This window comes from Apodemus sylvaticus, chromosome 22 (genome assembly GCF_947179515.1).
Source record: "Apodemus sylvaticus chromosome 22, mApoSyl1.1, whole genome shotgun sequence".
NCBI lineage: Eukaryota > Metazoa > Chordata > Mammalia > Rodentia > Muridae > Apodemus > Apodemus sylvaticus.
In genome coordinates, this window is record NC_067493.1 from 8812247 (window position 1) to 8834268 (window position 22022).

Genomic DNA, 22022 nt, shown 5'->3' on the forward strand with positions numbered 1-22022 from the left:
TGACAAAACCAAATTTAAGCAATGTATCTTTGCAAATTTCTTCATACAGAAAATACTAGATGGAAAATTCCAACTCAAGTAGGCTAACTGTACCAAATAAAACAAAGAAAATAAGTATCCACAAGAACAAAACCAAAAGGACAACACAAACACACACACACACACACACACACACACACACACACACACACGCTTAGCTATCATTGGTCATTAACATTTCTCAACATCAATGGACTCAGTTTTCCAATAAACACACACAGGCTAATAGAATTAATGTGAAACTAGATCTATCATACTGTTTCATTCAAAAAACACACCTCAATAACAAGGTGTGATTTTACATCAGAATAAAATTCTGGATAAAATTTTCCAAGTAAAATTATTGCAAATCTCAGAAGCTTTCTTATTTACAAAGATATTTGCTGAGAAAAAAAATGAAGAAACTTAATCTAAAGGCCAATGTTCACTAGAAAAGAAATTTAATGCCATGCTTTGCAGAAAGAAAAGGGAGATCTTAACATTCATATAGTGTCAAAAAATTTTCCTGGGCATGTAAGTCATTTCTGAGCAAAAAGTATAATATTTAGCATAGCTCTGTTTCTGAGTTCTAAAGGTGAAAAACACGGGCCGGAGTGTGTAGTTGAGGACATTTCAGTCTTCGTTTCTATGACATCATCCAGGCTCCTGGATTTTGAGGCCCCAATGAGAATATGTGGCTGGTCAAAGTGTTATCAGGCCAGTGTTAATTGTTTGTGTATGTGAACATATTTACAAATGATGTCAGGAGAATGGATCAGAAGTTTCACCGTTGGAAGATAAGATAATAGTTTGAACATACCTATTACAATCAGAACTCATTCAAGCATGCAGCATCTTCTATTCAAAAGTAAAAATAAGGGAGCATCAGACTCACAAGTATGGAATCCACCATTCATAGAGCATGAACACTGTGGCCCATGATACAGCAGTCAAGGTACCTAGTGTACTGGCTGGCTTTGTGTGTCAACTGGACACAAGGTGGACTTATCACAGACAAAAGAGCTTCCATTGCTGAAATGTCACAGCTTCTTGACTCAAGACTCCTTTTGCATCCCCAGTAACAGAAGAAACAATTTCTCACTGAGTATGTACAATGTATAACACCTGGGAAGACACTCACCTACCAACACATGGTTCCTGGGGTCCAGAATCAGTACTGCAAGAGAGTTAGCTGTGAATGTTTGCACTAAAGTCTGAGTAGGTCAATGTCTATGTACAAATAAGATACTGAGCTGCTGAGACACCCTCATCAGCTAAGGCAGAGTTGTAAAGTGGCTTTCCTTTTCAGAAAATATTTCTCCTTCCCAACATTCACATATCACCAAGATACAGCAGGGTTGTAAAAATGGGGGTCATGTCATCTTCCAGATGCAGAATTTGTCTTCTTGCGAAATGGACAGACACACAGCATATGGTGTAAACAGTGTGATTTCTTCTTTGTGTCATCTGGATGTAGTACTATCAGCCACTGGGAAAGGGGACCTGATCGTGTGGGGATCTGGCCCTTTTATCTCCTGTTCTATTCCGGGTTTAGCACCAGACTATGTGGTTTCTGTCTACATTAGTTCCTTAGTTTTGGTTTTCGTTTCTGGCACAGAATCTGCTGACTTTCATGCATATCTTAAACTTACCCTCCTACACACTCTCTTGCCTTGTGTGGGCACTGCAATTCCAAATCTGACTGTGGTCTCTTCATGCAGACAGTTTCCACTGTATGCATCTACATCTGTCTGCATAAGCTCAAGCACTATGGACTTAACATGAAAGAAACCTGGTGTCATTCTGAGCCACCACCTTCACCTGAGGGGAATCAGAACCATTTAGTATTTTTTCCCTCAGAGATCTTCTTGTTTTTCCTTCAACCACATCACACTCATGGCCCATTGGCATCCTGACCTTTGGGACACTCAGGAAATGTTGGATGTACAAACTATTGGTAAACACGAAAAATGCTACTCACCCAAGATAAGACACCAGTGACAGAAAAAAAAGATAAGACACAAATCTAGCTGATGAACGAAAGAGTTCATTTGAACTCCTTAGAGGCGTGTGGTCAATGATTTTTGGTGTGTGTCTGTGTGTGTGTGTGTATGTGTGTATGTGTGTGTCAATGTGTGTCTGTAAGTGCATGTGCATGCGTGTGTGTGAGTACATGTGCATGTGTGTATGTGTGAATCTCTGTGTGTGTGTTTGTGCATGCATGTGTGTGTGTGTGTGTGTGTGTGTTTGCTAAGACATAGACTCACTATGCCATTCTCGTTCTCCTGAAACTCTGGAACTCATGATGTAGGTCTCACTGGGTTGAAATCATAGAAATCCACCACCAGCCACTGACTGCCAAGGGTTGAGATAAAAATGAGTTCAATTATGTAAACTAATATTGGCAATTTTTCAGTGGTTACATCACTGCATAACATCTTTGTCCTGCATTTTTTAAATAGCTATAGTTGTGCTGGGAGAGCAGTTGCCTTAGGAACCTCTAAACCATGAAGGAATAATGATAGGGCCTATCTTCTCTAGGTAGGCCACATCTCTGTAATCAGAGGCTACTGAGACTTCAATATGGCAAGAGGAGCGCCATGCCTGAAGAGCCATGTTCCACAAAGGTAAGAGCAGGTTGATGCTGCTAGGAGGACTCACGACACCAGAGATGTGCTGATAAACTGTTACTTCTGTTCTGCTGAATAAACATGGAAGAGACATGGAAGGAAATGGAAAAGGAAACATGCCTCTGGGTTTGATTTTTCTTTGCTGAACAATCTTCTATAGATTCACTGACCTTTTTAACCAAAACATTCAATTTTCATAAAAAGAATCTTAACACAGTTAATGGTATATTTATTTTCTTCAGAAATCTTCTGGGTTTATAAAGATTGATTTTGATGTAATGACTTCCATCCTCAAATGCCCATTCCAACTTAGATCTTGTTAGCATCTAAATTATGAACCTTGCCATCATGCAGATTGTCTAATATTAGCCCCATTTCTCACCATAGAAATGAGTTCAGAGGTACAGGTGACATCAAGCTGCACAGGACTGGTTAACTTTCAGACTGTTTTTTTAACATAGTTGGGATACAAGTAGTTTGTATCATGTAAATGATATCAAAGAAGAGTCCCTATCTGCCATCATCATTTGCAAATGGTTCATACGTTGGGTCAAAATTGCAAAGGTTGTCAAAATCTAGAGCTGAGAAACAGAACTGTAAATTAAAGTTCTCAAAATGCAGAACATTTTGTATAAGAAAATAGGCTAGCACTCTCCAGTCCCTGGGCATGGACATGATGTATTAGTACCCCACCATGGTGGGTGTGGTAGTGTCAGGACTCCAAAAGAATCTTACTATGTCTGTATGCCTGTTGCTCTATTTGCAGATGAGTATGAATGTAGTTCTGCTTACTCTCTGATGTTCACTGTAAAACTAATATAGATTAGTTCCCACTTCTGCAAGCAGACATAGTCTCACATCTAAGAATTATTTTCAGCTTGAAAGTCACACTTTATCCATCTCAGGAAGGATAGCAGTTGTAGCTCATGCTGATAATCCAATGAGTGATCTCCATATAGCATCAACTAATTAACAAATACAAAAAACAAAATACCAATCTCAAACTGTATTCCCCCTTCTAGATGAATCAGTTCACTTTCTGATTTTATAATTTAATACCTGATTCTGTGTCAAAAAAAAAAAAACCCTGATTAACTTATCTAATTATTTTGGAATAGATAAGTCTATCCACAAGCAACATGCTCATGCACTGGTGAAGATGCTGTTTTCTTTGTCAGAGAAAGTTAGAGTAGCTGAAATGTACATAAAGGGAAAACTTCAGTTCATGATGATCAAAGATTTTGGTATCAAAATACTCCAGTCAGAATGCATCAGCATCTCAGGCAGCTGCATTAGTAACTTAAGGTGATACTCATATACATATAATATCCTTGCTTTTCGGGTGACTTTAAATTTCCCTCCGTTACTTCACAGCCATGAAAGAAATTCAGATTTTAGCACTGGGTAGCTGTGCACCATAATCTATTCATGCTACATATGGAGCTGATGACAGAGGAAGGTAAGAGTAACACCAATGATCAAATAGGTGAAGCATGGAGTTTTGTGGCATCATTTAGAGAAATGGGGAATAGCCATTGCTTACTGTAACAAAAATCAACTAATGAGAGTTGACTGACCATATTCAATCTCAGAATACGTGACAGCTCACAAAAACTGGGAACCTGGGGTACACTGAGGAACCAGTATGTAGTTAAGAGTTTGAAGAACCTATTTTCCAGGGAGCACAGTTGCCAGGGGACAGCAATGGGAACCCCTTAGGACTATAGTTTCAGAAGTTAATGTCATATGTAAGAGTCAGGAAATAAGATCTACAGAGAACCATAATTTTTCTGGATTGATTAGAAATTGAACAGGATCGTTACAAGATAAGGATAAGGAGGTGGGGGTGGGGAAGTGTCCAAAAAAACCTAGTTGACTCCATGCAGAAAGTTAGGCCTCTCCCAGCATGGATCATTCACTGCTTGTTATTTTGTTTTCTGACTTCCTCATTTCTAGATGAGTCAGCCCCACCCCCTTAAAACTCTGCATCTAAAACTCACCACTTCTGCTTTTTCAACATTTCTGGTCTGAACAAAATTTCTTATCTGACACTGCAGACTCTACCTCAATACCCCAGGCAGTCGTGCTCCCTGGAGGAATGCCATTAGCCTCCATTTAAGATGGGAGGGTAACATTTAATACTGTTCAACCTGAAGTCAGCCATATACTCCTTGCTCTATCCATTGAAGGAGGATGCTAGTGCCATTTGTTTCAGGATGGCATGGGAGTCAAACTCCGGGGTGAATGGTATCCCCTTCCCTGAACTCCCTCACACAGTCCTTCCCCTTACTCACCCCCTTCTCCATTGATAAGATGGAAGACCCCTGTCCCGGGCACATAAACTCTCTGCAGTTTGCGAAGCATATGTCACAAATAGTGCAAGTGCACTTGTGTTCCTCTAGCTACAGAGGCTTGGGTAGTCCCCAAACCCCCCTCTCTCCAACTATTGTTCTCAAGAAGCAGGAAAAGAAAATGGAGAAACTTTTCATGCACCAGATGACCAGTAAAGGAAAAGACCTGCAAGTTTGCCTGGCATTTATCACTGATGGATTATTGAACTCTCGCTATACATTGTTTCAAATCTCATGGTGTCTTTCTTGGGTCTGCAATTTCCTGCTCATCTTATATATTTTTTTCAAGTCTTTTGCTTTAAGTGGCTGCACCTCAAGGATGTCACTATGTCCAATCTGATATCCATAAGTGGTTCTCCAAGGAAGAGTGTACCTTGGTACAGTTTGGAAACTCTTAGGAGTTTATAAAGTTGTATTTTTCATGGTTCTAATTTCCAGATTAATTAGCAATTTCTGACTGACTTTGCTCCTGAGAACATAGTGGGATAGACTGCATTCCAAATCCTGCTGTGTGACCTCATGCAACCTAAGAATCCTCCAGTTGGATACATAGCCTTCATCTGCCTAGTGTCAGAATAAAATGTTTTTCATCGCCACTATTTGACAGTACACAGAATCCAGGATATCACAACCCACAGTAAGTGTTCTTTGAGGACCACCCTGTGTTGATCTAAAGGTTAAGGTCAGTGTCCATGGAAGTCTACACTACTATGGACATGTCCTAACACAGGACATATTCTTTCTATGTGAAGCTGAAGTTTGGTCATGAGCAAGAAATTTCTCACCTGCAGAGATTATAGAATGAGAACAATGACACCTCAGAGAACCACAAGAACCTCAAGAAGAAGAATAAAAGCTTCTACTGCTAAGGTCCTCTCAGGGAGCCCACCAACTGTGGAATGGTCCTTTCTGCCTTTTATTTATTTATTTATTTTTGGACTGCAGATTCTCTAGCCCTTTTTTTTTTAAATCCCTTCTACCTCTTGCTCATCAGATAACCTTGTGTCATTTGGATTAAATTTTGTGAAAGAGACTGTTATCCCTCCCAGCATGGCCTTGTCACCCTCATGAGCCTTGAGAAAAAAAAAATGTATGTCAGCTCTGGATTCAGACAGGGTTTACAGAGCTGATTGTTAAGGAACAAGTACATAGAATATCCTCCCATTGAGTCTCCTTGTCTATCTTGGGAATATTTATGCCCTACACAATATTTGTTGTTTTGCCATTACCTTTGACAATCATGACTGGTTGGAGAGCCCTCTTTCTTTTGGAGGCATGTGTATGCCTATTATTTATGGTCATGGGATAAGAGCTCTCATGGCATATTTGCCCTTTTCTAGGTCTTCATGCATCCCTGTGGCCTGGATGTGTTGTTACAACAGAATCATCCCTTTATCTGATCAGTTCATCCAAGCTCTTCATCTTTATTTCTATTTTTGTATATATATATATATATATATATATATATATATATACACATACACATACACACGCACACACACACACACACACACACACACACACATATATATATATATATATATATATATATATATATATACATATATATATATATATATATATATATATATATATATATATATATATATATATATATACATAGTATGGCAGCTCTGGGTTCAGGCAAGGTTTGCATATATGTGTATTTGTATGTGTATGTGTATATGTATGTGTATGTGTGTGTAGGATTGATTCTAGGGCATTGTACATGCGATCCAAATATCCTACCAATGTGTTGCAGGTCTAGAACCCCATTCATCATCTACAAAATTACAGGTTAGATTGAATAATGGCATTTACCTTGGAATTTGTCAATCCATATATTGGCTAACATAGAGATTGACTGAAAGAATGCTTTCAAGATTGGCAATGTTTAGGTACTTGATAGACTCCACAGTGTGCAATAAGGACATATCAGTCTGGGAAAGTCTGATGTCGAACTATTCTATACCTGCACATGCACTAGTAGAAGAGGCCAGGTTAATCTATTCATCTAGGAGCATTATCCAAAGCAAACACACATTATGCTGAGGATTTATGCAAAGTCATAGTCAGGCCCAAGCTCCTTACAGGTGTTAATATAGACATGGAGACCTACTCAATATACTGCTTCCTTGGTAGTGTCTCTTAAACTTAGTCTCAAAAAGTTTCTAGTGTGTCCTTTCTTTGTCAGAGTCAGCTCTAAAGAAAAAGGTGACTTAAGACAGCAGTTACAATTCTGCCTCCCAGATTCTCTGGATGTTGCTCTTTGAAAAGCCTTGGTATGACAGGAACTGTCTGGGGGTCCATTAGATCACTTCCTCCACATTTTACTCTGTGGCTTACATTCAGTTTCAGGAAGTCAGTGACACTCCATGAATCATAAATCAGTTGTCAAGGAATGGACTTAACCTGGAGGTTAAGTCTGATAGTAGAAAAAACAAAAGCCTAGAATTGTGGTTGAAAGCTGGTGGCCTATGTTCTGCTCAAAAAAAGCTTTACCAGCTGCTTTCTTTTTCTTCTATTGTCTTTCTCTCTGATCAGTTATTTTTTTCTGACGATCTCCAGGCAGCTCTCTTTCACTCTATATGCCTGTGACAGTTCTCCAAGCAATTCTCTCTTGCTGTTCTGAAAACCTTCCCTTGATACTTTTTCTCTCACCGCTCATAAGCCCAATCTCTTATTTTACATATAAATCCAATTAATTGCTCCTGCTCTCATTTTGGTTGTAATATAAATCAGCATCCTGTGAACACAGCCCCTTCCTATTTAAGAAACATCAGGCACATGTTTCGCTTTAAGTTTGCAAAATAATATAGAGATCTGCTTCCTCTCTCAAGCACAAAGAATAAGGAAGCTGTGGTTACCCTTTCTAGAAATTACAACTTCTACTACAGCTGGGCGGAACCTTGAACTCTTACATGAGGATTCTGAACACAGTAGTCTGACTGCCTTTTTAAGAAAAAAAATACCTAAATCTCTTTATTTCTTTTCTTACTATGATTCCAACAAGTTGGCACACTTTTCAGCTGCTTTTGTTACTTTAGTTTCATGAAACCTCTTATACCATTTATATTGCCTCCTTGTATTTTCACATAGTTGAGAAATTTTCTATTTTCCAAGTCATATTTTTAAAGCAATTCCCATTGTCTAAAAGGCTGTCCAGAAAGTCCCAGGCTTTACCATTTGCTGAGAAATTAGCCATCCCTTGTCTCTGTACTCCTGCTAGCTTTGATTATCATGGAGTCATTAACATTAACAAGAAGGACATTCCTCAAAGGAGGAATATAAAAATATGTACATTATTACATGAAGATGATTTACACCCACATCAACTCTCAACACTCCTGGAGGCCCATGCATGTTGGTGCTGTCCCTTTCCATCTCATTCTGTGTCTAATAAGGCCATGCCAGGCAATCCCCTGTAGCCTTCCTTGTAAGTAGTCAGGTGTCAGCAAGATGTACTTCCTGAATAGACTCTGAGACCTTCCATGACAAAAGGGATGTCCCTTTTAAATGTCCCTCTAATCTTCCAGGCTTAGACAGACAACCTCTCTTTCCAAGGAGAGACCCAGTCCTGTATCCTCCTGTAGGAGAAGCAGGGTACCAGTACTCAGGTAAGTAATTAGTGACAGACACAACCCACCAAAATGCTGCTGCAATCTTTCTTCTGCAAACATCTCAGATATAGACACATGACTTAGGAACTACTTTTTGACTTCATGCCAGGTTATAACAGGTGATGATCAAATGGGGGGTGGTTACATATTTGCTTGGTAACTTGAAACTAAAAAGGACAGAGCAGGAAGTGTATTTTGGAACCTTTTTGTTAACCAGAAAGTGGTTAATCATCAAAAACTTGAGGTCACTCTAAGAATTCTAAAAGCTGCAGTCTGAGCAAATTTGCTCTAGCTTGTAAATTTCATTAATATTTTATGGTCAGTCAGGCCAGTTTGGAACACTGTGTGAACTCCTGCATGTGGCATTGGAGGGGCATTGGAACACTGTGTGTTTAGTATTAGTAACTTACCCATGGCTCAGTTGTGAGCATATCTCTGGTGTGGGTGTGTCTTGGAAATGGATGTGGCTTGGGGGTGGTTGTGTATTGGTTGTGTGTTGTCCTGAGCCTCTGTGGAGTTTCCCTATTCACTGGAGTAAGTAATGCTTCCTCGGAGTAAGTAACGCTACCTACTGTATATTATAGTTGTTGGAATTCTCACACTATCTTCCTTAACTTCTGACACACCGTCCTTGCCTTTCCCTACCAGCTGTTTAACTTTTAACCTTTCACCATCCACTATGTCTGGATTTTTCACAAACAACTCTTCCTGTTGTACCTGATTCATTACATCTCCACATGTCTCATTTCCCTCCCACTTAACTCTAAACACAGAAAGACAAGGCGCAGCACCCAAATCCACAGAATTTGTCCAATGCTCTAGAACAGCTTACAGAAGCAGGAAGCCAGGGACCTCCTCAGGCTAAGTTCTGAGGAACACACACAGCTCTGGCTTGACAACATGACTTCTGCCATGTCACACAGACTCCACCAGAGCTGGTATGGCATTTATTGAGAAGGGTTTGGCTTTATTTAAAAGACAGGAGGACTTTTGTTGCCTCTGACAAGGTAAGAAGCACATTCCCACAATTCTTAGAAGCTTCTGATGACACCTGAGGGAGTCATGATGGCTCCCATCTGTCAAACCAAGTCCACTGGGAACAAATGTCTTCTCAGAAAATCCCTCATTCTCATTCGTGGGATGTGGGGTGTGGGCCTTCTTCCCAGGATGGCTGCCTGCAGGTCTCAGCTGTGGTTCTCTTCCTGTGTCCGGCTGCACAGCTGGACATAGGTCACATCCTGGGTCTCTTTGGATGTTGTGTCCTGGAGTGGGATGGGGTTGGAAGAACATGTGTGTTTAGTATTAGTAACTTACCCATGGCTCAGTTGTGAGCATATCTCTGGTGTGGGTGTGTCTTGGAAATGGATGTGGCTTGGGGGTGGTTGTGTATTGGATGTCATATCCTGGAGTGGGACAGGGTTGGAAGGTGTATGTCTAGTGTTAGTGACTAATGGGGCATGGCAGTGCTGTGGGCGTCTCTTGCGATAAACCTGAGGGAAAAGTTTGGAAAGAATGTAACCCTACCTTCCGAAGCCTTGAGGGTTTCACTTGGGCATACACGATCCCCTGCATGTCCTCATCTGGTGAGGTCTGCAGCAAGGAAACACTGAGGTGAATAAAGGGGATGAAGGACTGAAGTGTGCGAGGCAGGGGGATGACCAGGACTGAAGCATGTGAGGGAAGGGGATGACCAGGAGTGAAGCATGTGAGGCAGGGGAATGACCAGGAGTGATGCTACTCCCGACTCTATCTGGCATCTCATTCAGCCAGAGAGTTCCTTTAGGATTTTAATCACACTATATGTTTCCAAGGCAACCCCAGAACGTGGGAGAGTCTGTAAGCTTTCGCCTCATGTTCACCACTTTTTATTCTCACCCTGATTCCATTCAGCTCCAGCCGCGTCCTCAGCCTTCTTTTTGTACCAACGCCTGTGTCGGATGAGGATGAGACAGAGCAGGAGGAAGAAAAGCAGGAAGAGGAACAATGCCAGGACTCCAGTTAAAACCTTCCAGTGTGTTCCCAGTCCTTAGGCGGAAGTGACGTCAGGCATGAGAGAAGGATATTCCTTACCCGCGCACCTATAATGTGCCCAGCCAATGCGTGACCCCCAATATCACAATCATTCAACCTGGAATTGTATGTTTTCCCCAGTCAGCTGTAGGTTAGAATATTAAGGCTCACTGAGAAAAGTTCAATAGGCCCAGGTCATTTGGAATAAATATCAGAAACGTAAAAAATATATAAATATTAAAATAATAATAATAATTCATAAAAATAAGTCAAAACTCAGTGTTTGACTGCCAGCCTTATCCTCACGACGCTTCATAAGCTATTTGATCGTGAAAGCATTTGACAGTCCATCCTCAACTCTGAGTCTGCTCCTGTGTCCCATGTCACCATCCTTATGGCAAAGCAGGCACGGTCATTTCAGAACTGGTATTCGATGGAGGGGACATTTTCCTCACCCAGGATGTCACACCCACAGGAAGCACAGGGAGTAAACTGAAGGTATGAGTCCACACGCTCCTTTCCATGAACAGAGATCGAGAAAATTACTCAGAGAATGTGGATTTTCTCATCACTGAATATTAAAGCAACATTTTTATCTTCCATTATTATTTAGCAAAATTTATCTAAGGAACTGGAGCCTAGGAAGAAACTTTATCAGAAACTTCAGGAACCCAAGAGGTCAGAAGTTCTTGTAAAAGAGTGTCTGAAATGTAGGTAGATGGAGAAATCGAGCCCTGACCTGTGTAAGGAACATGTCATCTCAGTCACAAATGAGACCAATCCACAAATGATCTCCCACTTACTCAAGCCACAGTCGCTTTCCAATCACTCACTTGCACAAGTATTCCAAGCATTCTGCTCACCATAAAGCCTCGCCCCTGTAGACATTCGTGGCTCCACCACCATTAAACCATCCTTAGTGATGGTGGCGCATTGTGGGGGCCCAAACTAGCTGAAAAAGGGTAAAGACCCTGCTGTGAGTTGCGGCTGATTAGTTTCTGTGTGTCTCTGGGGGAAACACAAACATTTCCCTATCACAACATTTTGGTTCAAAGGCTGTGAATTTCCCCGTCATGCACAGGACTGACTCCCATCTGGAGGTTCTTGAAGCTGGAAAATCTCGTCCAGGTATTTGTGTTTTTGTGTTGGTAACACTGTTAAACTTCGGACTTTTCCCTGTCTTAGCACTGAATTTGTCTGAGCTTCCTGTGAGATCTGCAAAACTGAATGGAAGCAAATCAAAGTGTAAGCCAATGCGTGCAAATGACCTGCTGGACACAAAGGCAGCCCTGATGCAAATTTATGCAAATGAACCCACGGTCTAATGAATATCCATGAATGAGAGGTCTTATGCAGATGAGCTCCTGGTCTAATGAATATTCATAGTTAGGGCTGTATGCAGATGAGGTAAAGGAGCGCATGCAAATTTATGCAAATGCCCGAATGCACAGGCTTGCACAAGGGCTATATGCACACTTGTGTGGAGGTGAATGTGGAGCCATGGCAGTGGTGCTGAGATGATTTGTGTGTGTGGATCCTGGTGGCTTGTGTTGCCTTGGTGATTCTTCATTAGACCCCAGGCTCATTTGCATACAGCCTCTCATCCATGAATATTCATTGGACCGCGAGCTCATCTGTATAAATTTGAGGGATCTGTCCGAGCATCAGAAGTTTTCTATGTGGTCTGAGCAGGTTCCTTGGTACAGAAACTTGTGATTGATGTGAGGTCAGGTTTGTCTGAATGTTAGAATGTTTCTGTGAGATCTACAGAGTGTTAATGAAAACTTGTGTCAAGGCAAATGAAGCATGTCACCATGGTGATTTTTCAAGATTTGAGTAAACATTTGTGCAGTACTGAGGGTTGTCATGTATGTGTGTGCGCTCCACCTGCTGGTTGGTTCTTGTTACTGCAGGCTGTATCCTTTCCATCCAGGGCTCAGTGGTGCCACATTCATCTTCTGTGGGCGCCACCTACTGGTTTGTTGTGTTATTACAAGATATATTTTTTTAATGGTGTTGGTTGATTTTTGTTTCTGGTTGTGCCTTTATCTGTTCACTGATTCTACCCAGTGTCACACCCTTCTGGAAACAAGGCCTTGATTTTGTGTCTGTGGCAGGTGTCAGTTAGGAAACAACATATCTGGAAGCTGTGGCTATGGCAGGGCCGGGGTCATCCTGAGACTCAGTCTGAAGTACACAATTATCTGCTGATCATCAATTGGGCATAGATTATTGATCAACTAATGATTGCATATTTATCAATGAACATCAATTAGGTATTGATTATCGATTGATTATTGGTTATTGATCAATGATTGGTCCACATCTTGCCCATCGCTTGCCTTCATCCTCTAGCATCACACACACACACACACGACAAACATTTAGTAAAAGCTACAAATTTATGCAAATTTATTCAAATTTGAGAATTAATGCAAATTCATTAATTTATCCTGGGTTCAGGGCAGCTGAGAGACGCCCACCACTCTTTTCTTATGGGTGTGCACCACTTCCTGGTTCTTTCTCATGTCTGTCGGATAGAGAAAAGATGACTTGTGTTTGGGGAGTCGCAGAGAGGTCTTTCTCATGAGTGCCACGTTCTGGTTGTTTCTTGTATCAGTGATAGACAGGGAAGGTTTTATTTGTGTTTTTGTGTGCTATGTTTGTGTTTCTCAGAACAAGATGACTTTGAAAAAGTGAGGTTAAAGGGTAACCTTGACTAGTGATTTTGATGAGGTGACTTGATGAAGTCATTTTGACTTGATGGACATATTAATGTGAGACAGTCTACGTCTACCATATTTTCCAGGTTCCCTTGACCACAGAAGAGGCCAGGGAGCTGGTTCCTGGCCCCACTGGGGAGTCCCCCCAATATGCTTGCTTTCCCCTAACTCACACAGACTGGATTTCCAACACCACTGAAGGTAAGAGGAGGCCTTTTGTCCACCGTCCATCTCTGCTGGCAGGTCTCAAGGTGGCCACAAAATGGCCCACAAATTTGTCCAGAGTGAATAATATTAGGCAGTGAGAAAATAAAAGCCATACAGCTTTTTTAGACAGGGTCATGGAGACATTTTTGACAATACACCCCCATGGACCCTGAATCACCAGAAGCAAAGGCAGCAGTGGCTTGCGCTTTTGTCAATCAGGGAACTCCAGCTATGAAGACAAAGCCCCAGAGGGTGGAGTAGTTAGGACAGAGTTGTCTAAGAGATTTAAGGACAGTGGCACAGAGAGTATTTAATGGAGGACAGACTGCAGAGGAGACGCAGATGGGAGGACAGAAGCAACAGACTAGAGACCTGGGAAAGATCCTGTTGTCAGCCAAGGCCAAATCAGAAGACCATAAGTGATGCCTAAAATGGACAGCCTCAAAAAAGGAGATAAGGGGGCCCTGAGAATCGAAAGTGTCCCCACCACAAGACCAGGGTTACTCTAAATGCAAAATGGAAACCCACCACCTTTTTTTTTTGATAAAGTTCAACATTCCATCTTACTAAAACCTACAGATAAACCTCTTCATGAGTTTATAAATGACTTCACAGTGGAAAGAGAAACAAAATAAAAATGCAGGACCTCTTAAATGACTTGAAAAATTCAGACTATTTAATCCTGTGCTTAAAATAACCTTTATCTGCCAACTGCAGGTGACCTTTGTAGACTTGGGGAATGCATACTCAGACCAGGAGTCCTGGCATTAGCCAATGGCCAATGTGTCACCAATCAATCAATCAATCAATCAATTTATAATCAGTCAGGAACCTATAGTTCACAACCAATCAATAAATAACCAAGTCAGTTTTTGGTCCAGCAAAGACCAATGTAATTAAATAATTGTCGTTTGTTTAATTATATTGATTGTTGATTAATTATGGATCAATTAACTTTTGTTGAATATTTGTCATTGATTTATTTATCAATCAATTGGTAACTATTTATTGATAATTTATTGACTGATTGGCAGCTCATGACTCTCTGGTCGTTGACTAGAAGTCTGTTATTGATCAACAATCAAGTGACTGATAGGCTTCTGGACAATGAGGCTCATGTGGGACGATTGATAGGTCCATGACTGAAAAATGATCAATGGACAATCGGTTCCCGATTGATTTTTGTTCATTTCAGGTTATTGATCGATTATAGATAACCAATCGACCTCATGATTAAAGATGATGCCAGAATTAGTCATTGCCAGCCTCTCTTCTTGAATGCCCTCAGGTTAACTTCTCAGTTGCCCCACTGCTGGACCCTGACCTCACTCGCTGAGATTTGTATGACTGATCAGATAGATGCAAGGGTAACAGGGTTCACCCATGGCAACAGCTTCATACAGGATGGACAGGAGTATGCTGTGACATCGGTGGTGTCCAATACCGAGATCACATGGGAAGAACCACAACTGGCAGGAATGTCAGCCAAGAAAGCTGAACTGTCAGCTCTGAAAAATTCATTTCAGCTAAGAATGGACATTTAAGTCATTAAAGTCACTTCCTATGACATATGACTACTTACTTTTATGCTGCAGTCACTTCCTATCAAAACACGGCCACTTCCTGTGACAGTGACAGTCACTTCTGGCTTTTGAACTGGCACTTCCTCTTTAAGCGAGTCACTGCCTGTGATGTACACTCACTTCCGATTAGGGACAGTCAATTCCTGTGATATCACAGCCACTTCTGGGTGTGGCACAACAAATTATTGTTCTTCAAATGGTCACTTCCGGTTCTGATGTGTCTGCTTCCTGTGGGTTCATAGACTTAGGTGTGCCCTCCTCACTGTGGTAAGATTATCTTTTCCCCAGGGTCAAGACACTGATGGCTGGTGTGTCATTGCTACCTCTCATATCCATGGGACCATTTATAAGGAGAGGAGCCTTCTGATGAGAAAGGACTAAACTCCATCCCAGAGAACAACAAGACAACCCAGTGGGTGACCCCTAGAAATTGGGTTCCTCATGTCCTTGATTGAACCAGACCCAGGAGAAGCCACACTCCCTAATCAGACAAAAGATGTGATCTGGGCCAAAATCCTGTTGGTGTATCAGTGTTGTAACTGATGACAGAAGACAGCTAACTGACTACTCACTAATTGTGTGAGAGGAAATGGGTCTACACAATCATAAAGGAAGAAATCAGAGACTTTCTAGAGTTCAATGTAAATGGATATGCAGCATGCACAATCTCATGGAACACAAAGAAAATGAAAGTGGAGCTAAAAGAATGTTCACAGCACAAAATGCCTACGTGAAAAAATTGGAGAACTGCCATGCTGGCAATTTACAGCATGTTTTAAAGGCTACAACAAAAAGAAGTGAGGGAGAAAAAAAAGAGGAGAAGACATCAAGAAATTTTCAAGTTGGGGGATGAAATTGATAAAATAGAAAGAGAACAATTCAAAGAATTAATGAAACATGGAGTTGGTCTTTTGATCCTTTTATTAGACAAGATAAACAAACCCATATTAAAAGATAAATAATATACAAATTAATGAAATCTAAAATGAAATGGGAGATTAATTAACAGGTAATGAAGAAATCCAGAGAGTCGTAAAGACATAGTTTAAAAAGGGTGCATTCCACCAACTTGGAAATTCTAAAAGAAATAGCTAACTTCCTCAATAGATTCCACATCCCAAAATTAAACTAGAGAAAAACAACTTAAACTGACATAAACATGAAGGAAAACAGAATTCATTAAAAATATGTCCCCAATGTGAGCACACGTCTATGAGGTTTAGGGTCGAGTCATACCAGACTTTCAAAGAGGATTTAACAAGAATTCAGTGTATTCAACAATATAGAAACAAAATAAATATTAGTCAATTTATTTTCTGAACCCCTGATTACTCATATATCCAGTCAAGAAAGACTGTGTGATAAAAAAAGAATTACAGACCAATTATCCCTAAAACTACAGATTCAAAAATACTTAAAAGATAAAACAAATAAAATAAAATATGAAACACATCAAAAGATCGTCCACCGTTAACAATGAAGAAGGCTTCATTCTAGAAACAGTGATGGTTCAACAAAATGGGATTGAAGTGTAAAAACTAAGAATTGATCACCTCATGAGGTAATGTAAAATTCTCTGACAATATTCAACACCATTTCATGATGAAATTCTCGGAGTTGTGCTGCTTACTGGAGTTGGAAAACGGCTCCTTCTATTCCATTATCAGCAGCTTTCAATATTTCAAATATATCACTGCCTAATCTTGGCTTTCCTGGAACTTGCTTAGAGATCTACCTTGATCTCAAAGATCTGCATGACTCTGTCTCGTGAATGGTGGGTTAAAAACCATGTAACATCTTGACATGAACTAAGTCTTTCTGCTTATATTTTAAATTCAGAACCCAGAATCCAAATCTATCTCTTGGCAATTTGACACATTATTGTATCTTCATGTGTCTACATCAAAACAGTATCCAGGTAATAATAATTCCTAACATGATACATTTCTCTTTCATACAACTGCAAACCCATCTGTTTAGCTGAATGTAATCATGTCCTAATGTAAACATTCCTTTAATGCCATTGAATATCCTTGATCACAAGATTAAACTTCATTCAACTTCCTGATGATGCCTTGCATTTTGAACCTTTCTTTTTTTATTTTTCCATTTTGATGAGGACACATCCACAACTGAGGCTCCTTCAGATGACTGTAGCTCTGAAATGTAGAGATGATGCCAGCTTCACCTCTATCCTGACTATGGATCCTTGTGGATTGCTAAGAGTATCTCTTTCTGCCCACCTCCTCTCGAAGCTTTTAACATTACTCAGCATTTCCTCTTCAACATACCAACCAAACAGGTCAGAAAAAGGGGCAACAGTCAGCCAACATTTTCTAAAAATCTTGACAGCAAACCATAAGCCAGTAGTAAACTCCCACCCAAAAAAGACACCCTGAGAAACCAGTACCTAGAGCCATAATCACCACGAATGCAGCTGCCCAAACACCAGCATAGGATAATAATGAATACTGGCCAGGAAAACAAATCACCAACCTCAGGTTCTCACTCTCTTCCCTTGCCCCACACATCCTCTTTTGCAGCAGATCTCTTCCATGTTTTATTTAGTTTATTTTCTCAGGACATGTCAGAGAAGGAAAAGGAAAAGGAGGAGGAGCAGATGAAAAGAAGAAGAAGAAGGTGAATAACAAGAAAGAAGAAGAAGAAGAAGAAGAAGAAGAAGAAGAAGAAGAAGAAGAAGAAGAAGAAGAAGAAGAAGAAGAAGAAGAAGAAGAAGAAGGAGAAGGAGAAGGAGAAGGAGAAGGAGAAGGAGAAGGAGAAGGAGAAGGAGAAGGAGAAGGAGAAGGAGAAGGAGAAGGAGAAGGAGAAGAAGAAGAAGAAGAAGAAGAAGAAGGAGAAGAAGAATCAATCAACATAAAGGTCTAGAAAATATTTAATATTTCAAATGAAATCATGAATGAAAACTCTCTTAAACTAAAGAAGATGCCTGTTAATGAATTGGAAGCATCAAAAATAGAAAAGAAATGGCAAAGATGTCCTTCATTTGCCAGATACCAATCAAAACACTAAACCTACAAGTTAAAGAAATATAAAAAAACTACAGTAGAAAAAAGTAAGAAACTAAACAAAATAAAAACTAGTAATGTATGAAATCAGAACTATTAGATTCATATCCATCTTCATTTTTTAAGGAATTAATTCCTTACTTCTACAGTGTTCTCCCTGAATGTATTACTTCAGGCCAGGAGAGGGCACCAGGTCCCATTACATATAGTTATGAGCTACTATGTGGTCGCTAAGAACTGAACTCATGACCTGTGTAAGTATAGCCAGAGCTCTTACCCTCTGAGCCATCTCTCCAGTCCTATTCCTGTCTTTTTAGTGTATATTATAAAATACAAAATGTTTTTGACACAGGTGCTGCATAGTCACAGAAACCACCCATGCTTCCACTAGAAAGCAACTGGTCCAGATGTTCTGGACAGAATTACAGTCAGCCATGATACTGAAGTTATTCAGAGGTCATGTCCTGAAATTGCAAGTAACAAGAACCACTAGAAACCTCACAGGAAGTCACATCTGGCTGATACTTCTGATCCAACCCCATAGAGGACCCACCACCCCAGTGCATACAGCTCAGCCTCATTTTCCTCCCCATTGTGGACAGATATTGTGTACTCACCATGTCTTGATTTCAGAGCTTCCGTGAAGTACCCTCACAGCACACAACAGCAGAGCTCAGAGCAGGACACAGAGAAGCATTCAAGCTGCACAGCCACAGGGAACACCTCAGAAGGAGAAGGTTAGGGTGAGAGTGAAGAAGATCAATCAGCATAAATGTCTAAAAACATTTCCAATAAAATCATAAATGAAAATTTCCTAAACTAAAGAAGGTGCCTGTGTAAGAATAGCCAGAGTTATTATAAATATATAGCCAGAGTTAATGTAAAAGTATGCAAAATACCAAAAAGATTGGGGAAAAGTCCCTTTACTGCACAATAATTGAAACACTAAGCAACTAAAGTAAAGCAAAAAAAAAAAAAAAAAAAAGAAAGAAAGAAAGAAAGAAAGAAAGAAAGAAAGAAAGAAAAACTACAGAAATAATTAACAAAACTAAAAAAAAAAAAAAAGTTAGACTGGGAACTAGCCCCACCCTTCCCACAGCCCTTGACCCCAGCCAGCTTCAACTTGATCATTAATGTTCCTTGGGAAAGCGCCAGCCCAGACCTCTGTAAACTCTACCAGGTCTTTGTCTTTTCTCAGCCCAGCCTGTGTCATTAAGGAACAGGATGCAGTTTATTGGCCTGTGAATTCCCTTCCTGTCTCACCAGGTCACAGCCAGAAGCCAGGGCCGGGCGCACAGCCCAGAGATCCATGGCGGCCAGGCTCGGCTTCTGTTCCCACAGGAGGGTGTGCCTTGCCTGGCCACTGTCCCTGCCTGGAGGAGCACAGAGAGAGTTTGCACTCCGACCCACTGTAAACTTTCCAGAGCAGAGCGGGAAGTCCGTGCCTTGCCTGGCCATTGTCTCTGCCCGGAGCACAGAGAGGGTTTGCACTCTGCCCTGCTGCAAACTTTCCAGAGCCGGAAGCCGGAGCCTTGCCCGTCCACAGTCCCTGGCCAGAGCACAGAGAGGGTTTGGACTCTGCCCCACTGTAAACTTTCCAGAGCGGGGAAGCCCGCGTCTTGCCCGGCCTCTCCAAACTCACAGACCGCGTCTGTGAAGACAACAGGAGGATAGCGCGGTGTGACTTGAGAGCTCACAGGCACCCGCAGCATGGAGCACGAACTTCATCCGGATGCGCATGCGAATGCGGTCCCGTTCCACAATTCCAGGCCCGGCTGCTCAGAGCCCGGGAAGCTCAGCAATTGCACCAGTCGTTAAATGCGCGCACTCACCTCCTTCCTGCCTCTGCCAGACCTCTGACCAACACGCACATTCAAACTCCCAGCCCACTTTCATTCATAAAATGGAAGACAGGAAATGACGACATTCCAGGAGGCTGGATGCAGGGCGGGCGCTGCGGTGACGTCAGGGGTGGTGCCACCGGTTGCCGGGTGAAGGACAGGGACATCAACATGGCACCTGCCAGGGGCTGAGATGCAGGGTCACAGGGAGGGGGCAGGGCGCGGTTGACAGTCAGGGAATAAAACATGGTTCCCGCCCTTGGCTGAGATAGATGGGCGAGGGATTGGGTTGCCATGATATCAGGGGTAGGGCCAGCTGTCTCAGAGGGACCGACAGTGATGCCTATGTGACATTTTCACTGAATTTGAAGAAATATATTAATATGTGTGTTAAAATTGAAGAATTTGATGTAAAATAATACACATGAAAGTGTAAACATAGATAATACATCAAAACTGCCTGGCAAACCTTGTAAAAAAATTCTAATCAAATTGATGGCTTTCATGGAAAATACTTCTTATAAAATTCAAGAAATATACAGAAAATTTATTTAAATTAATATTTGGCATTGAAAATAAATACAAATAAAAAGTTGACAAAGAAAACTAAATGAGTAGGCACACTCAATTTTAGGAAAAAATTGAAAAATAAAGTGTTAAAATTGAAGAATATGTTGGAAAATAATAATGGTAAAAGATAAATCATCTTTATTAAAACAAGCACTTACACGTTTCTTATTAAATTAATGATTTTCATGGAAAATATTTCTGATAAAATTGAAGCATGGTATAGAAAAGTAGTGTTAAAGATTTTTCATGGGAAATTATTCAGATAGGATTGTGTACATAAAAACATCTCTAAATAATTGAAAAATTAAATAGAAATATTTTCTGTTAAAATTAAAGTTTCTCTTAACTAATATTCAAGCAATATTGAAGAAATATATATAGATATGTGTTAAAATTGAAGAATTAGTTGGAAAATAATAATAGTAAAATAGTAAACATAGAAAATATACCTAGAACATTGTCCAAGAACCTAGAAACAATTTTAATAAAATTGAAGATTTTGATGGAAAATATTTCTAATACAATTGAAGTAATATACAGGAAATGTGTTATAATTAAGATATCAGAAAAGATAATACAGATAAAATATTAGACATATAAAATATTTTAAGCTAAGATTTTCATGGAATATATTCCTGATAAAATTGAAGAAATACATAGAAAAAAGAGTGAATGTATCACAGACTGTATCAAGGATCCACTTGCTTGATCCAATGCCATAGAACTGGGATTAAAGGCTTTGAGTTGCCACACCCAGCAGAAGACACTCAGCCAGAACCAGACTATAACAGATGCAGAGACACCCAGCCTAACATTGGACAGGGCTTAGGGTGCCTTTGGGGAGAAGGTTGAAGGCCACTGAAGGAACAGGAAGTCCATTCAAAGACCCTCAGAAACATCTAACCTGGACATTACAAGACTGAGCCACCAACCAAAGAGAACATACAGGATGGACTGAGACCCACGCCATATATGCAATACATGTACTATTCCATCTTCACATGGGTCCCACAAAAATCTTGAGAGGGAGAAGCCCCTTATGCTGTTATCTGTTTGTCCAAACTGTTCCCTTATCTTGACTACCTTCTCTGAACTCAGTAGGAGAGGATGTGCCTAACAATTCAGACTTGAAATTCTATGCTTGGTGAATTTTCAAGTGGACGCTACCCTCCTTGGAGGAGTGAGGGATGAATGATTGTTTAAGGTGAATGGAGTGATTGTAGAATTGGAATTTAAATTAAATAAATAAATGATAATTAAGTGGGGAAAATGAACAAATACATATTATCAGAATGAATATTTGAGGTCAGCCCTTTATTTTTAAAATTAACCCCACTCAATATTTCAGGGTGTAAGCCAAGGAGAAAACGCGCATATTCAAACTCCCAGGCCACTTTCATTCATAAAAATTAAAGACAGGAAATGACCACATTCCAGGAGTCT